The 26,435-nt window shown below is 46.5% G+C and overlaps 2 long non-coding RNA genes across 2 annotated transcripts in view; one reads left to right on the top strand and one right to left on the bottom strand.

Annotated features, from left to right (window-relative positions):
* Positions 1-26,435, top strand: part of LOC116970074 — a 64,034-nt gene that overhangs the window by 8,178 nt on the left and 29,421 nt on the right. The window lies entirely within an intron of this gene.
* LOC116970073 lies at positions 11,078-12,784 on the bottom strand. The gene is made up of 3 exons (XR_004410999.1): positions 12,770-12,784; positions 12,534-12,540; positions 11,078-11,181 (listed from the first exon to the last, which is right to left on the bottom strand). It is a non-coding gene; the product is annotated as an uncharacterized LOC116970073 (long non-coding RNA).

Genomic DNA, 26,435 nt, shown 5'->3' on the forward strand with positions numbered 1-26,435 from the left:
CCGCGGGTCGGGTGAGGGCCGAGGGTCGGGTGAGGGCCGCGGGTCGGGTGAGGGCCGCGGGTCGGGTGAGGGCCGCGGGTCGGTTGGGCTCCGCGGGTCGGGTGAGGGCCGCGGGTCGGGTGAGGGCCGCGGGTCGGGTGAGGGCCGAGGGTCGGTTGGGCTCAGGACCCTGGGGTGTGTGTCAGGACCCATTCCTGGGGACTTCGATCTCTTCCCACCGTCAAATTCCACTTTATCAGGTTCCATACCTCGATGATAGATCCTCTCCACGGCCACCGTGAGCTCATCAGCGGTCCTCCACAAACCCAACAGTTAGTCATATTCAGGGTTCTGGCTATCCGGAGGGCCAAGTCCACAAACAGGTTTCTCCCCACTTCGGGGATCTCAATCTGCTGCTGTATTTCATCATACATAGTCTGGTGCAGTTGAGGCTGGGAACGTGGGGGAGGTTTGTTGATTACTGCTTCTGCTAACTTCCCTGTCACAACCTCCTTAATTTTGTCTAATGTTTCCTCCCTGGCTCGGGAAGGGATGCCTAACTGTCCTCTCTTGGTCATGCAGACCCATTTCTCCCCTTTTGGGCAGATAATGTGCCCAACACTTCCTACATGTCCCTTATTTTCTACTACATAATACCCCCTCCCCTCGTCCTGACAAACAGCTCTAGTCCTTAGGTCGTAGCAAACATCACTTACCTGGGAAAGATAGGTACATGATTTGGTTGTTCGCCCTCCATATCTGATAGGATGGTAGCACTTATCACAGTTACTAACACTTCTTATAATGGTTACATACATAGTTAGTAATACTACAACTGCTCCTTTCATGCTGTTAGTTTCATACAGTTAATGCCAGGGGCTTATTCCCTGGTTTTACCGTCCACTGATCGTCTTTCTCAGGAACTGACGGCGGGTCAACGGGTCCTTTAACCCGGGTCGCATGTGTCCACCCTTGTTCTTTTGTTCGTACTGCTGTCTCCGTTGTCAGCAATGCCAGGTATGGGCCAGTCCACCGGGGCTGCAGTTTCTCCTCCTTCCAACTTTTAATCAGTACCCAGTCACCGGCCTTTATAGCGTGTATTGGAAAGTCGAGTGGTGGACTTTGTGCCAACAGTCCTTTTATTTTTAATTCTGCAAGGGAACGAGACACTGCCAGTAAATAGTTCCTCAGGAACACATCGCTGCCTTCGAAGGTCGACGTGCCCTCTACCTTTCCAAGATAGGGCAGCCCAAACAACATTTCGTAGGGAGACACCGCAATATCTTTACGGGGTGCCGTTCGTATTCTTAATAATGCAATTGGTAAACATTTAGTCCAGGGTAGTCTGGTTTCCTCCATTAACTTAGTTATCTGTGTTTTAAGGGTTGCATTCATCCTTTCCACTCGCCCAGAACTCTGGGGGTGCCAGGGTGTATGCAATTTCCAATTTATTCCCAAGGTACTGCAAACCAACAGGTGAACCTTAGAGGCAAAATGTGTTCCTCGGTCGGAATCCATGGATCCGATGACCCGGTATCGGGGAATGATTTGTTCTAATAATATCCGGGTTACTGCCTGAGCGGTGGCATTTATCGTGGGAAATGCTTCCACCCACCTGGTGAAATGGTCTACAACTACTAGGAGGTACTTCCACCTTTGTATTCTTGGAAGTTCTGTAAAATCTACCTGTATTCTCTGGAAGGGTCTTATAGCCAATTGTTGTCCTCCACCAGGGACAGCTCTCATTACCTTCTTGTTAACCCTCTGACATAACACACAACCGGTGACTGTCTGCTTAGCCAAAGTATAGATACCTCGGCAAGCGTAGGTCCGTAGTAGTGTGTCACACAGGGCCTGCGCTCCCCAATGTGACAGGGAGTGCAGTTGTGTCATCAAATCCCGAGTTAATCCTTTGGTTAACATTTGTTTCCCATCCGGCGTCCACCACCTCCCATCAGTGGAACGCCGAGCCCCCAACTCATTCATTTTATCCTCCTCCTCCTGTGAGAATACAGGTATCTTTCCTACTCCTTCCCTTAATGGTATTAAAGACAACATCCTCACTGTTCCTTCTGTCGCTGCCTTTTTGGCGGCTCCGTCTGCCGCATCATTTCCCCTTGCTTCTAATGAGTTCCCCTTTTGGTGTCCCGCCACGTGGACCACCGCTATCCTTTCTGGCAAATGTAATGCTTCCAGCACCTTCTCAATTAATTGCTCATGTGCCAACTCCTTTCCTCTTGCTGTAATCATCCCCCTTTCCTTCCATATTCTCCCAAACGTGTGCACTACTCCAAATGCATATTTGGAGTCGGTGTACACCGTTCCTTCCTTCCCCTCCAACAATTCTAACGCCCATATTAAGGCATACAATTCACATGACTGAGCCGACCAACTACCTGGCAACCTGCCCGCCTCCACTCCTTCAAATCCTTCTCCTTCTATTATGGCATACCCACTATATCTTTTTCCATTTATACAGCGGGAAGAACCGTCTATAAACCACCTTTCTCCCTCTACCAGAGGCTGCTCCTCCAAATCCTCCCTGCTCTTGGTCTGTAGTTCTATAATTTCGCTACAGTAGTGTTCTGGTCTCTGCCCTTCCTGCTCGTCGTCCGCCGAGTATAAAAACTGGGAAGGGTTTAAATTCTTATCGGTCAGAATGGTCAAATCGTCTTTTTCATAAGTATCACTTCGTACTTTAGGATCCTGGAGTCAGTCAACCACCGGTTGGACTTCTGAGTTAGTATTGTCCGGACCGTGTGGGGAGTAGATACTACCAGGTCACCTCCAAATGTAAATTTTCTACTTTCTTCCACTAATATTGCTGTTGCTGCGACCGCTTGAATACATACAGGCCACCCTCGTGATACCGGATCCAAGAGTTGAGAAAGGAATGCGACTGGCTGTCGCTTCCCTCCTCTCTTTTGTGTCAGTACCCCCAACGCAATTCCATTCTCCGCATTAACAAAGAGATGGAATGGTTGATCGATGGACGGGAGGGTCAGTACCGGTGCGGTGATCAGGCTATTCTTTATTTCTCCAAATCTCTGTTCGTCCTCAGAATCCCATTGTACTTTATCAGTCTCCTCACACAATTTATCATACAAGAACTTGACTTGTCGGGTGTAATTGTCTATCCATAATCTACAGTATCCAATTAACCCGAGAAACTTCCTGATTTCCTTTTTGTTCCTTGGCATCGGCAGCCCGGTGATCCCAGCTATTCTTTCGGGGTTTATTCTCCTTTTCCCGTCACTAATCAGGTGTCCTAGATATTTAACCTCCTGTTCTACAAATTGTAGTTTATTTTTGGACACTCTCAATCCCTTTTCCCCTAAAAAGTTTAAGAGGGTTATGGTTGCATCCCTTACTGGCTCTTCTTCTCCGCCTGAGTGTAACAAATCATCTACGTACTGCAATAATTGTGTCCCATTGGTCCTGGGAACATCCTCTAATACTTGTTCTAATATTTGCCCGAACAGGTTCGGGGATTCAGTAAATCCCTGAGGGAGCACAGTCCATCGATACTGTTGCTTTTTCATTGTGTCTGGGTTTTCCCACTCGAATGCAAAGAGGTCTCTACTTTCCTCAGCCAGGGGGCAGCTCCAAAAGGCGTCTTTCAGATCTACCACACTGAACCACCTGTGGTTAGGGGGTATACGTCCCATTATGGTATAAGGATTTGGGACTACCGGGTGTCGAGCACTAACTACCCTATTCAATTATCTTAGGTCCTGGACCAGTCGGAACGTTCCGTCAGTCTTTCTTACAGGGAGTATTTGCGTGTTGTAGGGGGACATACAACTCTCCAATACTCCATCCTTCAGTACGTTTTCTATAATTGGCTGCAGCCCGTTCCTTCCTTCCATTGAAATCGGATACTGTCTTACTTGTACTACTTCACTCCCTTCTCGCAAGGCTATCCTCAGAGGTGGTATTCTTAGCCCTCCCCTATTTCCCTCTCTTGCCCACACCTGTGATACTATTCTTTCTTCATCTTCGGTCGTCAATTTATATAGTTGTATTATAATCTGTCCACCTACAGGAGCTGTGTCCATTCCTAATTGAACTTGTAAGTCCCTTCCCATCAGATTTATTCCTGCCTGGGGCACCAGGATTAAGTCTTCCATGGCCTCTCGATTTTCATATCTTACCATTACTCCTTCTATCTCGGGAGCTGTCATTGCCTTTCCCCCCACTCCAGAGATTTTGACTTGCTTTTCCCCTAATCCCATTCCCTCCGGTATCCTGGTTACACTTGATCTTTCCGCCCCTGAGTCCACCATAAATACAGTGTCTTCTCCTTGGGGACCTAATTTTAAGTTTACCAAGGGTCCCCGTGTACGTCCTACACACCCCAAGGAGGGGAACCCCTGACCCCCCTATTCCTCCATCAGTGTGTACGATTGTACTTCATGCCTTATCTTTGGACATTCTCTTTTAAAGTGTCCTTCTTTGTGACAATGATAACACCGGGATGGCCCGGTGCGCCATCCCCCTGATCCTTGTTCTTTATTTCCCGGGGGACCCCAACCTTGGTCCCTCCATTCACCGCTTCCTCTTCTATGGGTTCCTTTGGCCATTCAAAGTAACAATACTTTACCATGACTTTCTTACTTTTACCCTGAGTCCCCCCCCTCACCCCATCCGTACAACATCCGCCCCAATGGACTATCAGGCGGAATGTGCGGCTCTTCACCAGTTTGAGCCTTTTTCCCCGGGCCCTTACTTTGCCCGTTCCGGTTACCCATCCCTGTCAGAACTTTTCCCGTCCAACAGAACCCAATCGCCCGAGTAATACTTAATAGTCAATATTCTTACCCGAGTCCTGTGCACAGGAATTGCTCGATTGATTGATCCCTTTCACCGGATTCCCTCTTGTTTCCAGAGTCTCTTTTCCGAATATTACTCGCTCAAACCGCTGACGGCAAACAAAAAGATCAGAGACTGCTGAAATCAGCAGGGTGCACCTTCCCTTCCTTTCGTGGCTCCGTCAAGCGGCCGGAGTGGCGATCGCGGACGAGCCCCCAACTTGTGAGATATATGGTTTGTGCTCACAATCACTACTCAGAGACTAAATCGTGGAAATAAGAAATGCTTTATTTGCGAGTCTGCAGAATCGGGTGCCTCTCCAAGTTGAGACACACAGAGCAAAGGACAAACGTCTATTTTTATACAATTCAGTATACAATCTTTATTGATCGGACGCCTCCCATTCTGACCCTTTCCAATCAGGGTACCGAGGTTCACAATCTTCCAACCCTCCCCTCCGTGCGTCATCAATCATTCCCTCTCCTCCCACATCATACATCGCATGTACATTTAAATTAGGTTCTTTGTCATGAGGGGCGTAAAGTTAATATTCATTTAACTTATTAAGCATGCGCAGTAGCTGTTGCCCTAACCTACTTAATTGCCTTTGACTTAAAGAATAGCTTCTGTGTTGTCAGCTACATTCCTTACCTCATCTTGTTATTCTACAATGTTATCAACAGCTCTGAAGGTCTGACTGTTTGTTCGAATCACAAGGTTGGTGATTCCAACTGCTCGGCCCATCACAAGGTTGGTGGCTACAATCACTCGGCCCTTCACAATGATGGTGGTTTAATCATCTTATCCCTCACAAAGGGGACTACCAACCAAGTCTGTTTTTATTGTTTTACCTCCCGTTGCCAGATCCTGGTACCATTTATTTATTTATTTATGTATTTATTTATTTATTTTTTGAATTACTATTGCACCTCATGCTTGTAATAGTTCCAAAAACTTAGACCACGTCTTTTGGAATTGGTCTGCTTTGCCTGCTAAGAGGAATCTCATCTCTTCGAGATGTAGTGTTTCAAACATATTTGATATCCACATTTTTATTGTTGGTGTGGGCGCATGTTTCCAGAATTTAAGTATGAGCTTTTTTCCCATTATTAGCCCGTAATTGAGTAAATTCTTCTGAAACACGTTTAGTTCAGGGTTACCTTCCGATATTCCAAAAATGATCCATTGTGGTTTTGGTACTAGTTTTATTTTGATACATTTTGTAAAGATATCAAATATTTCATACCAGAATTTTTGGATTTTTGTACAAAAAACAAAAGAATGCGCTATGGTAGCTTCTTGACACATACATTTATCACAGATGGGTGAGACATTGGGGAAGAGTTTATTTATTTTAGTTTTTGAATAATATAGTCTATGTAATGTTTTGAATTGGATGAGAGTATGTCGTACGTTGATCGAACATTTATGCACCTGTAGTAAGTGATTATCCCAGCTCTCTTTTGAAATTTTTATAGCTAATTCTTGTTCCCAGTCTCTTCTAATTCCATCAGTTGTGGGTATTTCTATGTTTAAGATGATGTTATATAGGTACGATATTAGATTAGCTGATTCCGCCTTTATCTTCATTGCTTCATCCAGTAAGTCGGTAGGCATAGTCTTTTGTATATTTTTTCAGATAATCACGAATTTGAAGATATTTAAAATATTGATTTTTTTCAAATTATATTTCAGTTGTAGTTGTTGAAATGATAGTAATTTTCCCAATTCATACAGATCTTCGAGCGTTTTGATTCCCATTCTTTCCCATTGTATAAATGATTTGTCTATAATTGATGGTTTAAACGATGGATTATTAACTATTGGTATTAAAAGAGATAGGTTTCTTAATTTTAGATTCTGTATTATTTGTTTCCATGTTCTAATTGTACTATGTATAATTGGATTTTTATTATAATTTTTGTTATTCAGATGTATTGGTGAGAGGAGAGTCGCTCCTATATTACACGGAGAGCAGTCCTCTCTTTCCATTACAATCCAGTCCAACTGCTGGGTAGAATTGTCCAGCAGGTGAATCATATGTTTTAATATTTACTGCCCAATTATAATACATAAAATTAGGGAGCGCTAGACCCCCAACTCTTTTAGTTTATTAAGGTGTGCTCTTTGTATTCTATGGGATTTATAATCCCAAATAAAATTTGTAATGTCTGAGTCCAATTTTTTGAAAAACTTTTTTGGGAGATATATAGGTATTGATTGAAATAGGATTTGTGGTAAAAATATCATTTTTATAGCGTTTATTCTGCCTATTAGGGACATCGGAAGTGTTTTCCAGAATTTAATCAAATTATTTAGTTTCTTAAGTAAGGGATTATAATTGGCTTTAAACATATCATGGTAGTTTCTAGTAATTTCAATTCCCAAATATTTCAATTTTTCTGTGGCTATTTTAAAGGGATCTATCTATCTATCTATCTATCTATCTATCTATCTATCTATCTATCTATCTATCTATCTATCTATCTATCTATCTATCTATCTATCTATCTATCTATCTATCTATCTATCTATCTATCTATCTATCTATCTATCTATCTATCTACTCTCTCTCTCGTTCTTTCTCTCTCATACTCCCTCTCGCTCAGTCTCTCTGCCTCTCTCTATCCCCGCTCTCCCCCTCTCTCTGCCCCCTCTCTCTCTCTCCCATTTTCTCTTTCCCTCCGTCTCTCTCTCTCTCGCCTCTCTTTCTCCTCCCCCTTTCTTTCCACCACTCTCTCCTCATCTCTCCCACCCCATCTCTCCATTCCCCCTCCCCCTCTCTCTCTTCCCCCCTCTCTCTCCCTTTTCCCTTCTCTCTCTCCCGCCTATCCTTCTCCCGCTATCCCTTTCTTCACCTCTCTCTCTCCGCCCCATCTCTCTCTCCGCTCACTCTCTATCTCTCTCCCCCTTTCTCTCTCTCTATCTCCTCTATTTCCTATATCTGCCCGCTCTCCCCCCTCTATCTCATTCTCTCTCCCCGCCCCTCACTCTCCCTCTCTCGCCCACTCTCTCTCCCTCTCTCGCTCTCCAGCCCCCTTTCACTCTCATCCCCCCTCTCACTCCCCTTTCTGTCTCTTTCTCCCCTCTCTCCTCTCTCTCCTCTCTCTCGCCCTCTCTCTCTCTCTCTCTCTCTCTCTCTCTCTCTCTCCCTCTCTCTCTCTCTCTCTCCCTCTCTCTCTCTCTCCGTCTCTCTCTCTCCCTCTCTCTCTCTCTCTCTCTCTCGTTCTGTATTATTCCCAGAAATACCTGCCATTGTTGTTCCACTGTCATCCCTGCTAGTGTATCTTTCCAGTCAACGTTGGACAGCTCCTCCCTCCCTCCCTCATGACTACGGCGGTGAATGTCAGGAGACGGAGCCCGGAGCGAAGAGACCGCGGCCGCCTCTGGGATGGATGCGCTCAGGGCGCGGATTTATTAATGAGCCGAAGCACTGAGGTGAGCGGATATTTCACCGCGCTCTTCACCTGCTCCCTGAACTTGGACTGGGTCGCCGCGTAAATAAATGTGTTGGTGCAGCAGCTGAGATTCCTCAGCAAATACCCGAATTTCTGAAATATATTTTGAGAATCATTTTTACCCTTTCCAGTTCCTGTGATTTGATAATAGACGAATTCTACAACCAGCGTCAGCCACAGGAGGATGAAGCTGCCGGAGATGGTGAAGAGTAAAACCATAGACCTCCTCCTGCTCTCCATCTCCGGGTCACTGCGGTTCTCCCCCTTGCTCTCACCCCTCAGCCCCTTACGGACCCGACTGGCCACTAAAATGTGCCGGACGGTCAGAGCGTTGAGCAGCAGGATTACAGCGAAAGGGAGGAGCGGAGTTGAAACCGTGTCGATCCAGTCAAATGCCACCCACCCGGGGTAAGTGAAATAACTGGCCACCGTGACACAACCCCACGGGACATTGTCGATGATTATCCCGGGTTCCCGTGTGAAGTAGCGGGGAACGTTTTTCAGACAGGCCAGAAAGCCGGCTGTTGCCAGAACCGTAGCCGCAGTTTTCCCGGTGCAATGTTTAGTTTTCAGCTTCTGGCAGCAAATGGCGACAAACCGATCAAAGGTGAAAGTGACGGTGAACCAGACAGAACAGTCTGCAGCTGCAAACCTCAGTACATAGTTAACACTGCACACAGGGGTGATGGACAGGAAACTCCATTTAAAGTATTGATATCGGATATGACGCAAAATGACCTCGCTGATGGCGACCAGTAGATCGGCCGCTGCCATGGCCACCAGGTAGCGAGTGGTGCAGGTGGAGAGGCCGCACTTTCCCCGGGACAGGATCACAATCGCCACTAAATTCACTGCAGAAAGACAAGGGAACGAATACTGGGCATTTACTGAACACGGTCTCCGGGGCTGAACACCGGCTCTACTTTTTGCTCAAGATCAGGAGTGTTGAAGTCGGTGCGCGGCTGTAAGTTTAACAATGTCAGAGCCGTCGCCGACTGTGCCCGACCTGCCTGCCTGCTTCAGAGGAGAAGAGATAAGGCGACGGGCGGACGGGATAAAGGGCAGGGAGGGAACGAGCAGCCACCCGCTACAATCGGCGTCATGGCCTTTTCTAGAGATAACCCTGCTGCTGCTCATAGTCACTGATGGGGCCGCAGACTTAAGCGTGAGCGGCCGGCCGCGTTTAACCAGGGCTCTGGGAATTCGGCATTTGATGGGGACGAGGAGGCTTCCAGAAGGAAGGCAGGGACAACATTGAATCCAGCAGTAGAGTGGCTCCGTTAATGGATTCACCCACAGTGAGTTCAGTTCAGTTCAGTAACAACACACACACACACGCACGCCGGTAGATCCGCGGCTACTGGTCCAGGAGATGGATCCAATTATTGACCAACAGGCTGTGGGTGGAATCCGACTGTGATAGACAGACTCCACAGTGAGTGAGACACAGTGTCCACAGGACCGGTTGTTTACTCTGATCAATAACTCAGACACAGCGAACTACACAATGTGAACCCCTCTCTCCCAGTCACACAGTCCCAGAGAGCTGCCTGCCTGCCTGTCCCGAGCACTGGGACAACTCTGGGCAAGGTGCCACTGAAGGCAAGAACAACATTCTAGTGGGTCCCGGCGGGAGCAATGAGAGAAAGAGAGCCTTAGATTCAGCTCTGAAAATAAGAAAAATCACAGCAGCGTTAATTCACAAATATTGCACTGAGAGGATTGATATTCTTCACATATACTTGTACAACGATCATCAGTTAGGGAAATTGTAACATGATGAGAATCAGGTCAACACCAGTTAACACACGGATGGATTATAAAATTGAATTGTTCTGCTCACTTACCAGGGATTCCAACGGCAGCAATGATCACGTATAGGATTTTCTCCACGTCGTAATATTCATATAAATGCTGCCCCATGTTCTCTGCCCAGCGAAGTGTCCCCGTGAGCTACCGGTAATATCTCGGAATGAAATGGTCAGGCAGAACATTCCTTGAGATTTTATACCATTTTCCGTCTCCACCGGGCCAGTGAAGTTTCAACAGTGTTTAAAAATAGATATTTTGAAATGATTCGCAAACAGATGACATCAGCCGAGTGAAATCCCTGCTGAGGCAAACAAGTTGTGATTTATTCAGGTAATTGACTGTGAAACACCAAAGACTCAATTGTGGCGATAGATACTGAGGGATGGAAATTGGGAACGGCGGCTTTGTTCTAGCAAAGGGGATATTGTTTCAAACTCCATCAGATCCAACTCTCCACCTCATGTTGTTTGTCTGATTTCCTTCAATCCGTTTCACTCAGCAAGACAATCCCAAATTCCAGGGAACCTCTCGGGCTTTCTGGTGCCCAGTTTGAAGGTGTACTGGACTGGGCGACCTTTGTCCACAGGTTGAGGTTCAACACATCACCTCGGACTAAAATCCCCTCCACTCTGCTTCACCAATCAATTTGATCGCGGCTTCACTGACTGTGACCTCAACCCCACACCCCCGCTGACACCGGGAACCATTCACTCCCAGCTTGCCTGGAATAGATCTGACTATACCATGGGACAATAACATTCTCTGCCTTCTTCACCTATGAAGTGGAACGACCCAAAGACTCACGACACTCAGAGAACAGAAACGTTGCCGCCTCAGAATTGTCCTAAACTTAAATAAAACAGCAAATGATGCAGCACCTCTCCCTCCACTCTTTCTCTCTCCCTCCATCCTTAATGATGTCACTCTCTCTGAACTGTGACACTCTCTTCTACGCTCTCTATTCCCTCTCTCTGGGCTGCCCTCCCTCCGTCCATTGATGGAGGGACACACAGAGGGATAGTACTGAGGGAGGGGTAAAATGGGGCAGAACTAACGCAGTGACACACTGAGGTGGAACTGATGGAGTGACACACTGTGCTGGTACTGATGGAGGGACACACTCTGGTGGTACCGACGCAGTGACACACCATGGTGTTACTGAAGGAGTGACACACTGGTGGTCCTGGTGGAGGGACTCAATGTGGGATTGTGCAGATGAAGTGACAAAAGGTGGGGTAGTATTGATGATGTGACAAATTGTGGGTTGTACTGATGGACCTACAATACAATACAATACAATACAATACAATACAATACAATACAATTTATTTGTCATTTGAGCCTCACATGAGGTTCACACGAAATTTGGTTTCTGCAGTCATTCAAGAAAAGAACCAAGACACACACCAACACAATTTACACAAACATCCATCACAGTGAATCTCCTCCTCACTGTGATGGAAGGCAAAGTCTTGTATCTCCCCTGCTCTCCAAACTTCTCCCGATGTCGAAGTCTTAGCCCCCGGCGGGCGCTAGCCATTTAAAGCCGCGCCGGGCGAAGCAAGGCTGCGCTCCGGGTATTGATGTTGGAGCCCCCGGCGGGCGCTAGCAAGTCCCGCGGCTATTTAAAGCCGCGCCGGGCGATGTAAGGCCCCGCTCCAGGTCACTTTCAACCCCGCAATTCGGGTGGGAGAAGTCGCCGTTGCCGGTGCCCCGCAAAGCGGTCTCCCACCGGGGACCCGCGAGCTCCCGGTGTCACCATCCACCGGAGTCCGATCGCAGCCGCGCGCCACCGCAGCTCTCCACGATCCGAAGCCGGTCAGCTCCACGATGATGGGTCCGCAGCTCCGCCGGCTCCGTGACTTGAGCCCCCAGGTCGTTCCGGTTGGAGGCCGCTCCACGGTGCTAGGCCCCAACGACAACGGAGACCCGACAGGGAAAAGGTCGGGTCCCCGTGCAGGGAAGAGATTTTAAAGTTTCCCCCACCTACCCCTCGCCAGCCACACATACACAATTAAAATCCCACTACAAACTATACCCTCAACGGGACAAAAAAAAAAAAAAAAAAGACAGACAGACAGACTGCAGAGGCCGCTGCGACGTCGGTCGCGTCGCCCACCCACTGTGGGGTAGTACAGATGGACTGACATTCTGTGGGTAGTACTGATGGAAGTGACACTGTGGGGCAACACTGCTGGAATGACACTGTGAAATAGTACTGATGGAGTGACACACCGTGGAGTCGTTCTAATGGAATGACACACTGTAGCGTCGGCGTAATGGAGTGACACAGTGCGGCTAGTACTGATGTAATGACACGCTATGGGGTAACACTGAAATAATGGCACTTTGTGCTGGTACCTATAGAATGACACCCTGTGGGGTAGTCCTGATGGAGCGAAACACTGTGGGTGGTACTGATGGAATGATACTGAGGAGTAGTAATGATGCCGTGACACTTTGGGGACGTACCGATGGACTGACATTCTGGAATAGTATATTTGAAGTGACAAACGGGGTGGGGTAGTACTAGTGGAGTAATACACTGTGTGTTAGTACAGGTGGAAGCACATATTGGTGGGTAGATTTGATGGGGTGACTCACTGAAGGGGAGCGTTGACGGAGCGACACACCGTGGGGTAAAACTGATGGAGTGACACACTATGGCGCATTACTGATGGAGTGACATATTGTGGAGTGGTACTCACGTAGTACTGATGAAGTGATAAATGTATGGTAGCACAAATTGAGTGACACTCTGTAGCGTAAATATACACACAATTCTGGAGTAAATAAGCGGGGCAGGCAGCATCATAGGAGAGAAGGAATGGGTGACGTTTCGGGGCGAACTCCTCTTCAGACTAATGTCACAGGAGTGGGCGGGACAGAGATACAATGTGGTCGGATACAGTAAGACTGGTGGGACAACTGGGAAGGGCAAGAGGAGAAAGATGGAAAGCAAGGGCTACTTGAAGTTAGAGAAGTCAATGTTCATACCACTGGCGTGTTAGCTAACCAAGCGAAATATGAGGTGCTCTTCCTCTAATTCACGCTAGGCCTCAGTCTGACAACGGAGGAGGCCCAGGACACCACGCTATGTGGTTGTCCTGATGGAGTGGCATAGTTTGGTGTAGTGCTGATGGAGGAACGCGATGTGTAGTAGTATTGATGGGGTGACACACTGTGGGGTAGTACTGATGTATGACATATTCTGGATTAGTTCTGATGGAGGGACACACTTTGGGATAGTAGTAATGGAGTGACATATTGTGGGATAATGCTGCTGGAATGATAACCTGTCTGATAGTTCTGATGGTGACACGTTGTGGGGAGGTTCTGATGGAGTAACAAACAGTGGGGTATAAATAATGGAGTTGCACGCTGTGAAGAAGTACTGATGGAGTTACACACTGCGGAGTAGTACTGATGTAGTGACACACTGCGGAGTAGTACTGATGTAGTGACACAACGTGGGGTATAAATGATGGAGTTACACACTGTGGATTAGTCCTGAAGGGGTCACACACTGTGGGGTATTACTGACGGAAAGGCACACTGTGGTTTGGTTCTGATGGAGTGCCACTCTGTGGGGCGCTACTGAAGAATCAACTCACTGCGAGGTCATACTGATGGAGTGACATAATCTGGGGTAGTACTGACGTAATGGCATTCAGAGGGGGAGTACTGATGGTTTGATGTGCTGTGAGGCTGTACTGATCGAGTGACACACTGTGGTATAGTACTGATGGAGTGACACACTGTGAGGTGGTAAGGAAGAAATGACACACTGTGCGCTTGCACTGAAGTACTAACACATTGTAGGGTAGTATTGATGGAGTGTCACACTGTGGATTATTACAGATGGAGTGCTACACTGTGGGGTAGTACTGATCGAGTGACGCACTGTGTGTAAGTACTGATGTAGTGGCATACTGTGGGATAGGACTGACGGGGAGACACTGTGACATAGTAATGATGGACTGACACTGTGTGACAGAGCTGATGGAGTGGCACACTAGGATAGTACTGATGGAGTGACAAACCGGGGTATTACTGATGGACTGGCACAATGTGGGGAAGTACAGATGGAGTGACATACTGGGCAGCCTCACTGATGCAGTGACATAATTTGTGGTTGCGCTGATGGAGTGACACACTGTGGAGTAGTCCTGAAGGAGTGACAAATGTCGGGGTAGTACTGGTGATCTGACACACTATGGGTTCGTACTGGGACTGACACACTGTGAGTTAGTGTTGATGGAGTGATAAACTGTACGGAAGAACTGATGGAGTGACACTCTGCGGAGTAGTACTGATGAAGTGACCAAATGTATGGCAGCATTGATGGAGTGACATTCAGTGGGGTAGTCCTGATGGAGTGACAAACGTCGGCGTGGTACTAATGGAGTGAGTCGTTGTGCGGTAGCACTGAAGGAGTGGCAACATGTCAGGTAGTTCTGATGGAGTGATGCACTGAGGGGCAGTACTGATGAAGTCACAACAACAGTGGGGTAGTGTTGTGAGACAAATGAAACGTTTACACTACTCGTAAATTACTTAACTTTATTTCCCGCCCGAAAAACCCCGCACTTGCGCTCACTCTGGAAAAGCCTCGCACATGCGCACATGCGCCCACTTCATTCTCCCCTCCTATTTATAAGTTGAGACGGTCAAGAGGTGTAATACATCTTGATGACCGTCGCAGCACTGGAGCTTCAGGAGATACCGGTGTTTCAATAGCTGGTGGTACATATATTGCTTGGTCGTCACCTTCACGCACTTTGTTATTTAGATTTACAATTTTTGAATTTCTTATAGAAGTTTCCATGGGAGTGTTGAAGGAAGTTCACGATTAATGTTATCAAGAAGTGACGGAGTTGATGGAGAAGGCGGACAAGGTGCAAGGTCATGAAGTGAGACAGTTGACTGACGTCCATCCTGATACTTGATAGTTGCATATGAAGGGTTGACATCAGTCAGTTCACCTTCATTAACAAAAGGCTCATTCTTATTTGATCGGACATAACGACGAAACAACACAGGCCCAGGGCTAGTCAACCATGAATGTACTCACGTCTGTACTCACGTACTGCATAAACACGTGGTATTCCAACTGCAATTGCTCAGACAGGAAGGCTCTGCAGAGGGGAGTGTGGGGAGCAGAGAGGATCATTGGCGTCTCCCTACCCTCGGTAAAATAACTGTTCCAGAGCCGCTGTCTGAAAAAAGCTCTGAGAATGGCTAAGGACACACTGCACCCCCTCCACACACACCTGCACCTCCTGCCATCAGGCAAGAAATGCCGTAGTGTCAAAGCCCGGACTACCAGACTGCTAAACAGCTTCCTGCCACAGGCTGTGAGGCTGCTAAACAGTCACTCTGTACTCACAGTCACGTGATTATGCGGCTGCACTACAATTTTAATAACTCTGACACTGGCCACTCAAATCAGCTGCCCTGGACATTTTAATGACTGTTTTTACTGTATTTTGATGTTGCTGTTTTACCTGCTTTTAACTATGTATACCGTTTCATCAGGGACTGGAATGTTTTTACTGTTATTATGTGTGAAATGTTTTAAGTTTCATGTGCGTTGCTCCGGTATTCCCTGGGAAACGTCTTCTCATTTTGCACTGTACAACTGTTGCTTTGCAAGATGACAATAAAGGTTGATTGATTAATTGATTGATGATGGCAGAGAAGTACCACTAGAAGAACTCCGTTTGAAGTTAAAGAACCGTTCATGTGTAGTAGTATTGGTAGCAGTTGACAGTAGCGATATGATGGAGTGTAATGCACCTGGTAGAACACATTCCCACTGCTGGTCTGGTATGTCATTTGACTTTAAAGCCAGTTTCACTGCTTTCCAAATGATTCCTTTATACCTCTCAACCTGACCATTTCCAACAGAATGACATGGAGTTGTTTTACTTGTTGCAATTCCTCTATTAGAAAGATAGTATTTTAAATAGTTGGACATGAATGAGGTGCCCCTATCAGAATGTATGTAACTTGGAAATCCACAGAATGAAAACAGTTGATCTAAACATTTGATAACCATAGCAACTGACATATTTGGACAAGGAAAAGCAAATGGAAACCTCGACTATTCATCAACTAAGGTAAGTATATAAACATTTCGAGAGGAGGATGGTAAAGGCCATTGGAAGTCAACACTCAAATGTTCCAAAGGTTGAGCAGCTTTGATCAATATTCCCTCTTCAGGACAGAAGAACCTTGGTTTTAATTCAGCACAGATTCTACATGATGCACATGTCATCTTCACATCTTCTGTAGAGAAAGGTACATTTTTGGAACGAACATAGTGTAACAAACGAGTGACTCCAGGATGACAGAGCCCCTTGTGAAGATCAGTGAGTGCAGAAGAATGAACAGAGGCACAAAATGCTCGAGTTAATGTGTCCGGAGCAATATTATCCTTACCAGGGCGGTACTCAATTGAGTAACTATATGCGGATAATCTCGGCGATCTCGGCGATGCGGACGGACGGACGCCGGCAGGCACACAGTTTTATATAATAGATAGATAGATAGATAGATAGATAGATAGATAGATAGATGGATAGGTGGATAGATAGATAGATAGATAGATAGATAGATAGATAGATAGATAGATAGATAGATAGATAGATAGATAGACAGACAGACAGACAGACAGACAGACAGACAGACAGACAGACAGACAGACAGACAGACAGACAGACAGACAGACAGACAGACAGATAGATAGATAGATAGATAGATAGATAGATAGATAGATAGATAGATAGATAGATAGATAGATAGATAGATAGATAGATAGATAGATAGATAGATAGATAGATAGATAGATACAATTGAGAAGGAAGTCATAACTCTTAAGTGCCAAAAGTTGCACATTAATTAATATAACTAATTAGAAAATGAGATTGAAAAAGGAAGCACCATCTAGTGTCCAATGCCCATATTACTCCAGGGGAGCCTATTTCCGTGTTGCAGTCTATTTAAACCATATATTATTATACCATATATATATAATATTTATATACACACACACACACACACACACACACACACACACACACACACACACACACACACACACACACACACACACACACACACACACACACACACACACGCGCGCGCGCGCGCGCGCGCACACGCACACGCACACACACACATATACATAAATGACTTGTGAATATGATATCAGGTATGATTTATATAATATTTTTACACAATATGTTAAAAATTCAGGTAGTTCCGTGAGTTGGGTCACGAACTTGAACGAAACAGCTCCTTGGCCCACAGCCTATATCCATGCACCTGTTTCTCAAACGTTGGGATAGTCCCAGCCTCAACTACCTCCTCTGGCAGCTCGTTCCATAAACCCATCATCCTTTGTGTGAAAAGGTTACCCTCAGATTCCTGTTAAATCTTTTCCCCTTCCCCTTGAACCCATGTCCTCTGATCCACGATTCCCCCACTCTGCGCAAGAGATTCAGTGCATCTAACTAAATTGTGTTCCATGCAAGATTCCAGCATCTGCAGTTTTTATATCTCCCTCACCTATATTCAGTTATCACTTCTGAAGAAGGGTCACAACCTAAAATGTCACCCATTCTTTCTCTCTCGAGATGCTGCCTGTCCCGCTGAGTTATTCCAGCATTTTGTGTCCACCTATCACTTGCCAGGCTTTGTCCAGCCCCCATCTCTCTTTTCCAGCTTCCTCCCCCCACCCTCTCCAATCAGTCTGAAGAAGGGTCCTGACTCAAAACGTCATCTGTCCATTCTCTCTAAAGCGGTGGAGGAACTCAGTGGGTCAGGCCGCATCTGTAGAGGGAAGGGAATCTAAGGCGACCACTCCCACCTCTCCTTTCCAGCTTTCTCCACCCCCTCCCCCACACCAAGCAGTCTGAAGAAGGGTCCTGACCTAGAATGTTGCCTGTCCATGCTCTCCAGAGGTGCAAGTTACTCCAGGAGATTGTGTCTCTTTTTGTAAACCAGCATCTGCTGTTCCTTATATCTAGACTAGGCGTGCATTTCACCCTACACTTGCATTCGGTCCTCCAAGGGCCGCTGGCTCCCCCAGTTGCCAATCATTTTAACTCCCCTCCCACTCCCACACTGGTTTGTCTGTCCTGGACCTCCTCCATTGCCAGAGTTGGGTGACACACAAACTGGAGGGACAGCACCTCATAGCTTACAGCCCAGTGACATGAACATTGAATTATCCCAATTAAATGGACAACCCCCACCCTCCCTCGTGGGCCATCTCTTTGTCATTCCTCTGTCTTCTTCTCGCTGGAGAAAGGCATCCAGATTAATCCGGAGTCACCGCTTCACGTATTTTAAGTATGTTTGAAAATCATGTTTTATTGTTTCTAGGTTTGTTTTATATGGGGGGAGGGGGCGGGGACGGGGGCGGGGGGGGGGGAGTATTGGCGGAAGCTTTTTTTCAGTCACTTACCTCGACGGAAATGCGATTTTTCTCCTTTGCTGAGGATCGCCCGTGAGGAGCTCCAACCTCGGGGCCTGTGGACTTTAACACCGTGAAGCCCGCGGTCTCCGGTAAGAAGAGGTCGACTCGGGAGCTCCATGCTGCTGTGTGTTCCAATCCTGCCCGACGCCGGTGTTTCCGTCATCCCGATACGAGGACTTCGGACATCAGACTGTCGGCAGCGGCGACTGCGGAGGGTTCAACAGCCCCGACCTCGGGTGAACAACCGAGAAAGATGATTGAACTTTATTACCTTCCATCACAGTGAGGAATGTGGATTCCGCTGTGGTGGATGTTTATGTTAGATTTTATTTTTATGTGGCTGTGTGGCTTGTTGCTTATTACTTAGTATGGCTTGGCTGTATGGTAACTCAAATGTCACTGTACCGTAATTGGCACATGACAATAAATTTGAACTTGAAAAGCTTTCCTCTATATCTGTATCTATGTATCTCCATAATTATAAATCTCTGATCTTGGATCTGTGTGTGTTTATTTATTTGTTTGTGGGTTGTCACATCTTCGCGAAAAAACAATGGGCTAATTACCCCCTCTCTTCTCCCCCCCCCCCTCCCCCACTCTCTTCCCCCATATCTTTGTCTCTGCCCTCTCTCTCTCTGCCCCTCTCCCTCTCTAGACGCACGTGCGAGTTGGGGCTTTCTTTCCCCCTGCCTCTCTTCCCCTGGCCTCTATTCCGCCCCCCATCGCCCCACCAGCATACACCCCTCCCCCCACCCTCACGCTCTCCTCTCTCTGCTCCCTCCCCTCTCTCTCACCTGCCTATCTCACTGGGCCTCTCTTCCTCACCCTCTCCACCCCCCTCCCTCTCTCTCCCCTCTCTCTCCAACCCTTACTCCGCCCCTCTCTCTCTGCACCTCTCCCTCTCTAGACGCGCCTGCGAGTTGGGAGTATGCGGGAGTGGATAGGGCGGGGATGGGGTAAAACGAGCCAATAAATAATAATATGAAGGCGCGTGGTTATTGTGTGTGTGTGTGTGTGTGTAGGGGTTAGTGTGTGTGGGGGGTTAGTGTGTGTGTGTAGGTGTTAGTGTGTGTGTGTGGGGGTTAGTGTGTGTGGGGGGGGGGTTAGTGTGTGTGTGGGGGTTAGTGTGCGGGAGTTAGTGTGTGTGTGGGGGGGGGGGTTAGATTGTGTGAGGGGGTTAGTGTGTGGGGGGAGGGGTTAGAGTGTGTGAGGGGGTTAGTGTGTGCGAAGGGGTTAGCGTGTGTGGGGTTAGTGTGTGTGTGTATGTGGGGGGTTAGGGTGAGAGGGGGGGTTAGTGTGTGAGGGGTTAGTGTGTGTGGGGGGTTAGAGTGTGAGAGGGGGGTTAGTGTGTGTGGGAGGGGGATAGTATGTGTGTGGTTAGTGTGGGGGGGGTAGTGTGTCTGTGGGGGTGGGTTAGTAGGTCTGTGGGGGATTGATGTTTGTGTGTGTGGGGGTTAGTGTGTGTGGCGGGTGGTTAGTGTGTGTGGGGGGTTAGTGTGTGTGTGAGGGGGTTAGTATGTTTGCGTGGGTGGTGGGTTAGTGTGCCTGTGGGGGGGGGTTAGTGTGTGTGGGGGGTTAGAGTGTGTGGGGGGTTAGTGTGGGTGGGGGGTTAGTGTGGGTGGGTTAGTGTGTGTGCGGGGGGTTAGTGTGTGTGTGGGGGGTTAGTGGGTGCGGGGGGTTTAGTGTGTGGGGGGATGTTAGTGTGTGTTTGGGGGTTACAGTGTGTCGGGGGGGTTAGTGTGTGCGGGGAGGGGGGGGTTAGTGTGTGCATGGGGCAGTTATGTGACAACAGGAACCATCAGCCGCGCCTGCGCAATTCGAGGTTATGGGTGAGTGGTGGAATATTTTGTTCTGGGACCAGCCCTCCCGTGTGAAACCACGCGCTCCACCCCCCCCCCCCCCCCCCCGTGTTGGGGCACGGGGCCCAATGGGTCCCACTTAGTCTAGCGTATATCTATATTACTAAAAGTCTGTTCTTGAACGGTTTTGGCCATCTGTGCTGCGATATCCGAGAGAACGCTGCCCCCTACGGCCGTCATTTTTGGTCACCTTGCACAGAGCCCCCCTCCGCCACATTTGTGCCGAGGATTTTTCCCGTCGATGAAAAATGACAGATATATTAATGTTTTTGCAAAATTCCCCATTCTCTCTGCTGCCCCCGCTGGCGGCAGGGGGGAGGGACTATAAAACCAGGAAGTGGTGTGCCTCACAGTCTCTTCAAGATGGAGGAAGGCAGAGGGTCACGATTCTCTGAGCTGTGAATAACACTGAACACTTGTCTACTCAAATGTAAATTGCTTAGTGGTTCTAAAATGCTTGCAGAATGTGTCTATTGGTTCTAAAGCTTCCAAAAAATGTCTATTGGTTCTAAAGCTTGCAAACAAATGTCTATTGGTTCTAAAGCTTGCAAACAATGTCTATTGGTTCGAAAGCTTGCAAAAAGTGTCTATTGGTTCTAAAGCTTGCAAAAAGAGTCTATTGGTTCTAAAGCTTGCAAAAAATGTCTATTGGTTCTAAAGCTTGAAAAAATGTCTATTGGTTCTAAAGCTTGCAAAAAAATGTCTATTGGTTCTAAAGCTTGCAAAAAGTGTCTATTGGTTCTAAAGCTTGCAAAAAAATGTCTATTGGTTCTAAAGCTTGCAAAAAGATTCTATTGGTTCTAAAGGTTGCAAAAAATGTCTATTGGTTCTAAAGCTTGCAAAAAAATGTCCATTGGTTCTAAAGCTTGCAAAAAAATGTCTATTGGTTTTAAAGCTTGCAGAAAAATGTCTATTGGTTCTAAAGCTTGCAAACAAATGTCTATTGGTTCTAAAGCTTGCAAAAAACATGTCTATTGGTTCTAAAATGGTTCATACTAGCGCTCCAGAAAGCCCCCCCACTGGTCAGCAATATTGGAAGTGGTGCAGAGGTGGTATATTGCGTTGGGGGACCAGCCCTCCCGTGTGAAGCTGGGACCCAACGGTTCCCACTTAATCTAGTATATATTACTAAAAGTCTGATCTTGACCGCTTTTGGCCCACTGCGCTGCGATTTCCGAGAGAACGCCGCCACCTACGGCCGTCATTTTTGGCCACCTCGCTCAGAGCCCTTGCTCAGTGAATGAGTGTGTGTGTGTGTGTGTGTGTGTGTGTGTGTGTGTGTGTGTGTGTGTGTGTGTGTGTGTGTGTGTGTGTGTGTGTGTGTGTGTGTGTGTGTGTGTGTGTGTGTGTGAGTCTGTGTGTGTGTGAATGAGTCTGTGTGAGTGTGTGTGAATGAGTGTGTGTGTGATCAACAAATAACAAATTGCACAAATAATATAGTATTTTGTAGTTCAGTGCTTATTTGTTATGTTTAATAGCCTGATGGCTGTTATGAAGAAGCTGTTCCTCAATGTAGATGTTACAGTGTTCAGTTTAGAAAAGTCGGACGTGACTCCAGAAGTCGGGCATCAGTCAGTCCACAAGCCGTGAGAGTCAGTCAGTCCAAAGGCCATGTTAATCCCAAGGCAGTGAGTCCAGAGGTCATGATTAAGTCACTCACCACCCCCCCCCCCCCTCCACTGACATCCCCCACCTCAAGACGCAGCCCTCCGCCTGGTTATAGGATGCGCCCCCTCCTGCCCCCTACTGAAACCGCCCACATCCCCTGCTGGAGGACCCCCCCCCCTTTCTCATCAGCTCACGAGAGCCCCCGCCTGAAGCTGTGCCCCTCCCTTGGCTGCACGACGTTTATCAACCCCACCCAACCCTGACAGCCCCCACCTCAAAAAAATGTTTTGCACAAATTCTTCAGTGTTCATTAACAGCATTAAAACACATTTATACTCTCTGGCTTTTGACCATGCATGAGACTTTGCTCCTGCTTGTAGTGTTTTTAATATTTCTTTATTTTGAATATCTTTACTTACTCCATCTTTTAACTGTTATTATTGGTGTGTATTAACTTTTTTGTCAATGATTAGTGCAACTATGTTTGTTTTAAAGTGCTCTATAAATAAAATTATTATTATTATTAACAACTGAAATTGTCTTTAGGCTGATTTTTCGACATCATGTCAGGAAACGGGGCAAAAAGAACTGCAGGTTGGTCAAAGCAGCGGGCAGTGGAGTATCGAGCTGCAACCAGACTGAGAAGGGAATGAGAGACCGAAGAAGAAACATCTCAACGTCTCGGAGATGACCGAGAAAGAAGACAAAGAAGAAAGGATCAAGAAGCGGAACCAAAATGAACCAAACGTTTTGAGGATCAACGAGAAAGAACGCAAAGCACAAGGGGTGATGAAGAGATGCCACGAATAGTGAGCGTATCAAGGATCAACAAGAAGCAACACAGAGAAGGGATGAAGAGATACAACCAAAAATAACTCAATGTATGTATGATCAACAAGACCACAATGCTGTAGGGATGAAGACACACCACAAAGACAAAGTGTGCGTCTCAAGCATGAACGAGAAAGATCGCAAAGAAAAAGCCTTCAAGAGACGGGAGATAAAAAAACTAAAAGACTGGCTGAACAGCAGGCCAGAGATACAACAAGACAAAATGCACAACTGGTATGGAGAAATCTATCTTGTGATGTTGGTCAAATGACAAAGGTTTTCCCTCACTGTCGAGCGTACCGTTTCCCTGGAGAAACCACCAACTTTTGCTGCGTGAATGGTCAAGTGAACATTGCTCCTGTGCAGGCACTGCCTGATGAACTCATGAGATTGTAACTGTTGACACTCCACAAGCAAACGAGTTCAGAAGGCATATTAGACAATACAACTGTTTATTTCAACTGACCTCATTCGGTGCCAAGTAAGTGGTGCCACCCAGATATAATCGTTCAGTGATCATTCAAGGCCAGATTCATCATTACATTGGTTCGTTGATGCCTGACCCAGACCAACAAAGTCGATTCTTGCAGATCTATTTTATGGACCCCCAAGATAGTATTAAATTGCGAAAGTGTATACTGCAAAATGCTGGTATTCAAAGGGAAATTGTTGCAATGCTTGAACGATTGATAAGACAAAACAACCCTTACTTTGAAACACTTAAAATGGCAAAGGAAAGAATTCGAGGTTTACCAGAGGCATCAATCATCATAGATCCAAATCACCGGCCAGCTTTGGAACATGAAAGGCAGTTTAACGCACAAATTGCCAATGAAGTTGCTGTCATAATACCAAAAGATAATGACTCTCAAGCAACATCACGGCACATTGTGTTGAAAGAAAGAGGAGGAGGCCCGCAAACCATTTCAGAGTCTCATAGGTCGTATGCTAGTTTTCAATACATCCTTTTCATTCTACATGGTGATGATGGATGGCATTACCAACTACAAATGAGAAACCGCAGGAAATTGTCAGCAATGCGATATTATACCTATAGGATCATGAATCGTGATAATGAATTCAATCACCTTTTGAGAGGAGGACGACTCTTTCAACAATATGTCGTCGATATGGCCGCGAAGATTGAGGCAGAGAGATTGAATTATTTTCGTATGAATCAAGCATCTTGAGATCAACAACTTACAAAGGCCTTATGGATGCATTAAACGATAATGATGATTTGGAAAACATCGGAAGGCGCATCATCCTCTCTTCGATATTTGTCGGTGGACCAAGATACATGATGGAACGATGCCAGGATGCCATGATGTATGTTCGGAAGTATGGCAAAGCTTCATTCTTCATTACGATGACTTGCAATCACAACTGGAGCGAGATCCGACAGTCCCTCTTTCACAGTTAGCAGCCGTGTGATATACCAGATTTGATTGCAAGAAACATAGAAAATAGGTGCAGGAGTAGGCCATTCGGCCCTTTGAACCTGCACCGCCATTCAATATGATCATGGCTGATCATCCAACTCAGTATCCTGTACCTGCCTTCTCTCCATACCCCCTGATCCCTTTAGCCACAAGGGCGACATCAAACTCCCTCTTAAATATAGCCAATGAACTGGCCTCAACTACCTTCTGTGGCAGAGAATTCCAGAGATTCATCACTCTCTGTGTGAAAAATGTTTTCCTCATCTCGGTCCTAAAAGATTTCCCCCTTATCCTTAAACTGTGACCCCTTGTTCTGGACTTCCCCAACATCAGGAACAATCTTCCTGCATCTAGCGTATTTGATCTGAAAAGGAAGATATTCATCAAGTACGCCACTGGACCAAATGGCCTCTTTGGCAACTGTATAGTTTTGTCTCCACTGTGGAATATCAGAAGAGAGGCCTGCCTCATTTGCACTGTCTGCTGTGGCTTGACGAAGCAACTAAGCCAAGACCAAATTATTTTGACACATTTGTGGGAGCTGAAAGACCAGAGCCGCAAGTGGTTCCTGAGCTGCATGAATTGGTTCTCAACCACATGATTCATGGACCGTTCTGCAACACGCCTCTCCATGTTGGAAGAAAGGAACATGCAGTAAGAGATTCCCAAAGCCATTTATCGCGAGCACACGGTGTGGACATAATTCGTATGCTCTATACAGAAGATCTCCAGACATGGGAGGATTTCAGGGATATCAAGAAGGACACCAGCATCGACCTATCACTTCTGATTGGGTGGTGCCCTATAATGCTGAACTATTGAAGTTGTTCAAATGTCACATCAACGTTGAGATATGCTGCTCTATAAAGTCAGTCAAATACGTCATCAAGTACACCATGAAGGGAAGTGATCAAGCATCTTTTAGAGTTAACAGGGATGACGAAATTTCACAGTACTTGACTGGCAGATACATTGGTCCATCAGAAGCAGTGGCATTAATCCTTGGATTTCCGACTCATGAGAGACACCCTGCTGTCTTTCGACTCCAGGTACATCTACTAGGACAACAACGACTCGATGTTGCTGAACACGGGACCAATGGTCATATGCTGAGAACGACTTTAACTGAATTCATGGTATTGTCTTCTCAAGAGCCATTTCCAAGAACACTCGACTGTGCTGATGTTCCCCGATTTTACACATGGAACATAAAGAGATGGCAAAGAACGAAGGCCGAGAAGAGAGTACAAGATCATCCACGTATTTTTTAATCTAACGTTCTGGGACGAGTGTATACAGTGTCTCTAAAATGTGGTGACCTCTACTACTTGAGACTGCTTCTCCATCACATAAAAGGGCCAGTATCCTTTGATTCATTGAAAACACACGATGGACAAATGTATCCTTTTTTCAAAGATGTCTGCAGACAAAGAGGTTTGTTGCAGACTGACGATCATTGGCAACAAACAATGGAAGATGCTGACAACACAAGACTCCCCAGTGCAATGAGAGATTTGTTTGTTGTTTTGTTGACAAATACTGAGATCAACAATACTCGACAATTATGGGATCACTTCAAGAATTCAATGTCTCAAGATTACCTTGAAAAAGAACGGAGAACAATGAATGATCCTAATATCGTGATTGAAGAGAAGCATCATGATCAAGCTATGTTGTATATTCAAGACATCCTTGAAAAGGAATCTCCCTTCAATGTTTTTCATTGACGCACCAGGCGGAACAGGAAAAACATTTATCACCAATTTAATCTTCTCCAAAGTTAGAGGTCAATGTGATGTGGCTATTGCTGTAGCATCCTCTGGGATAGCAGCTACATTAATGCCTGGTGAAAGAACTGCACATTCTCGATTCAAGATACCCATCCAAGTGGCTGAGGATAGAATCTGCAACACCGAGAAGAACTCTAAGACGGCACATTTCATGAGGCAATTGAAAGTAATTGTTTGGGATGAATGTCCCAAACAAAATAAAGCATGATCCCACTAGGGCTGGGGCTGCACCGGCGTGTGCACAGCAGTGAGCAGTCCTTCACCTGCTCCGGCTGCGACAAAGGCTTCAAGTCGCCGTCGGACCTGTTGATGCACAGGCAGGTCACGGTGCAGCCGGTCTGCGGCCACAATCACCACGA

Source organism: Amblyraja radiata, unplaced genomic scaffold (genome assembly GCF_010909765.2).
Source record: "Amblyraja radiata isolate CabotCenter1 unplaced genomic scaffold, sAmbRad1.1.pri scaffold_509_ctg1, whole genome shotgun sequence".
Taxonomy (NCBI): domain Eukaryota; kingdom Metazoa; phylum Chordata; class Chondrichthyes; order Rajiformes; family Rajidae; genus Amblyraja; species Amblyraja radiata.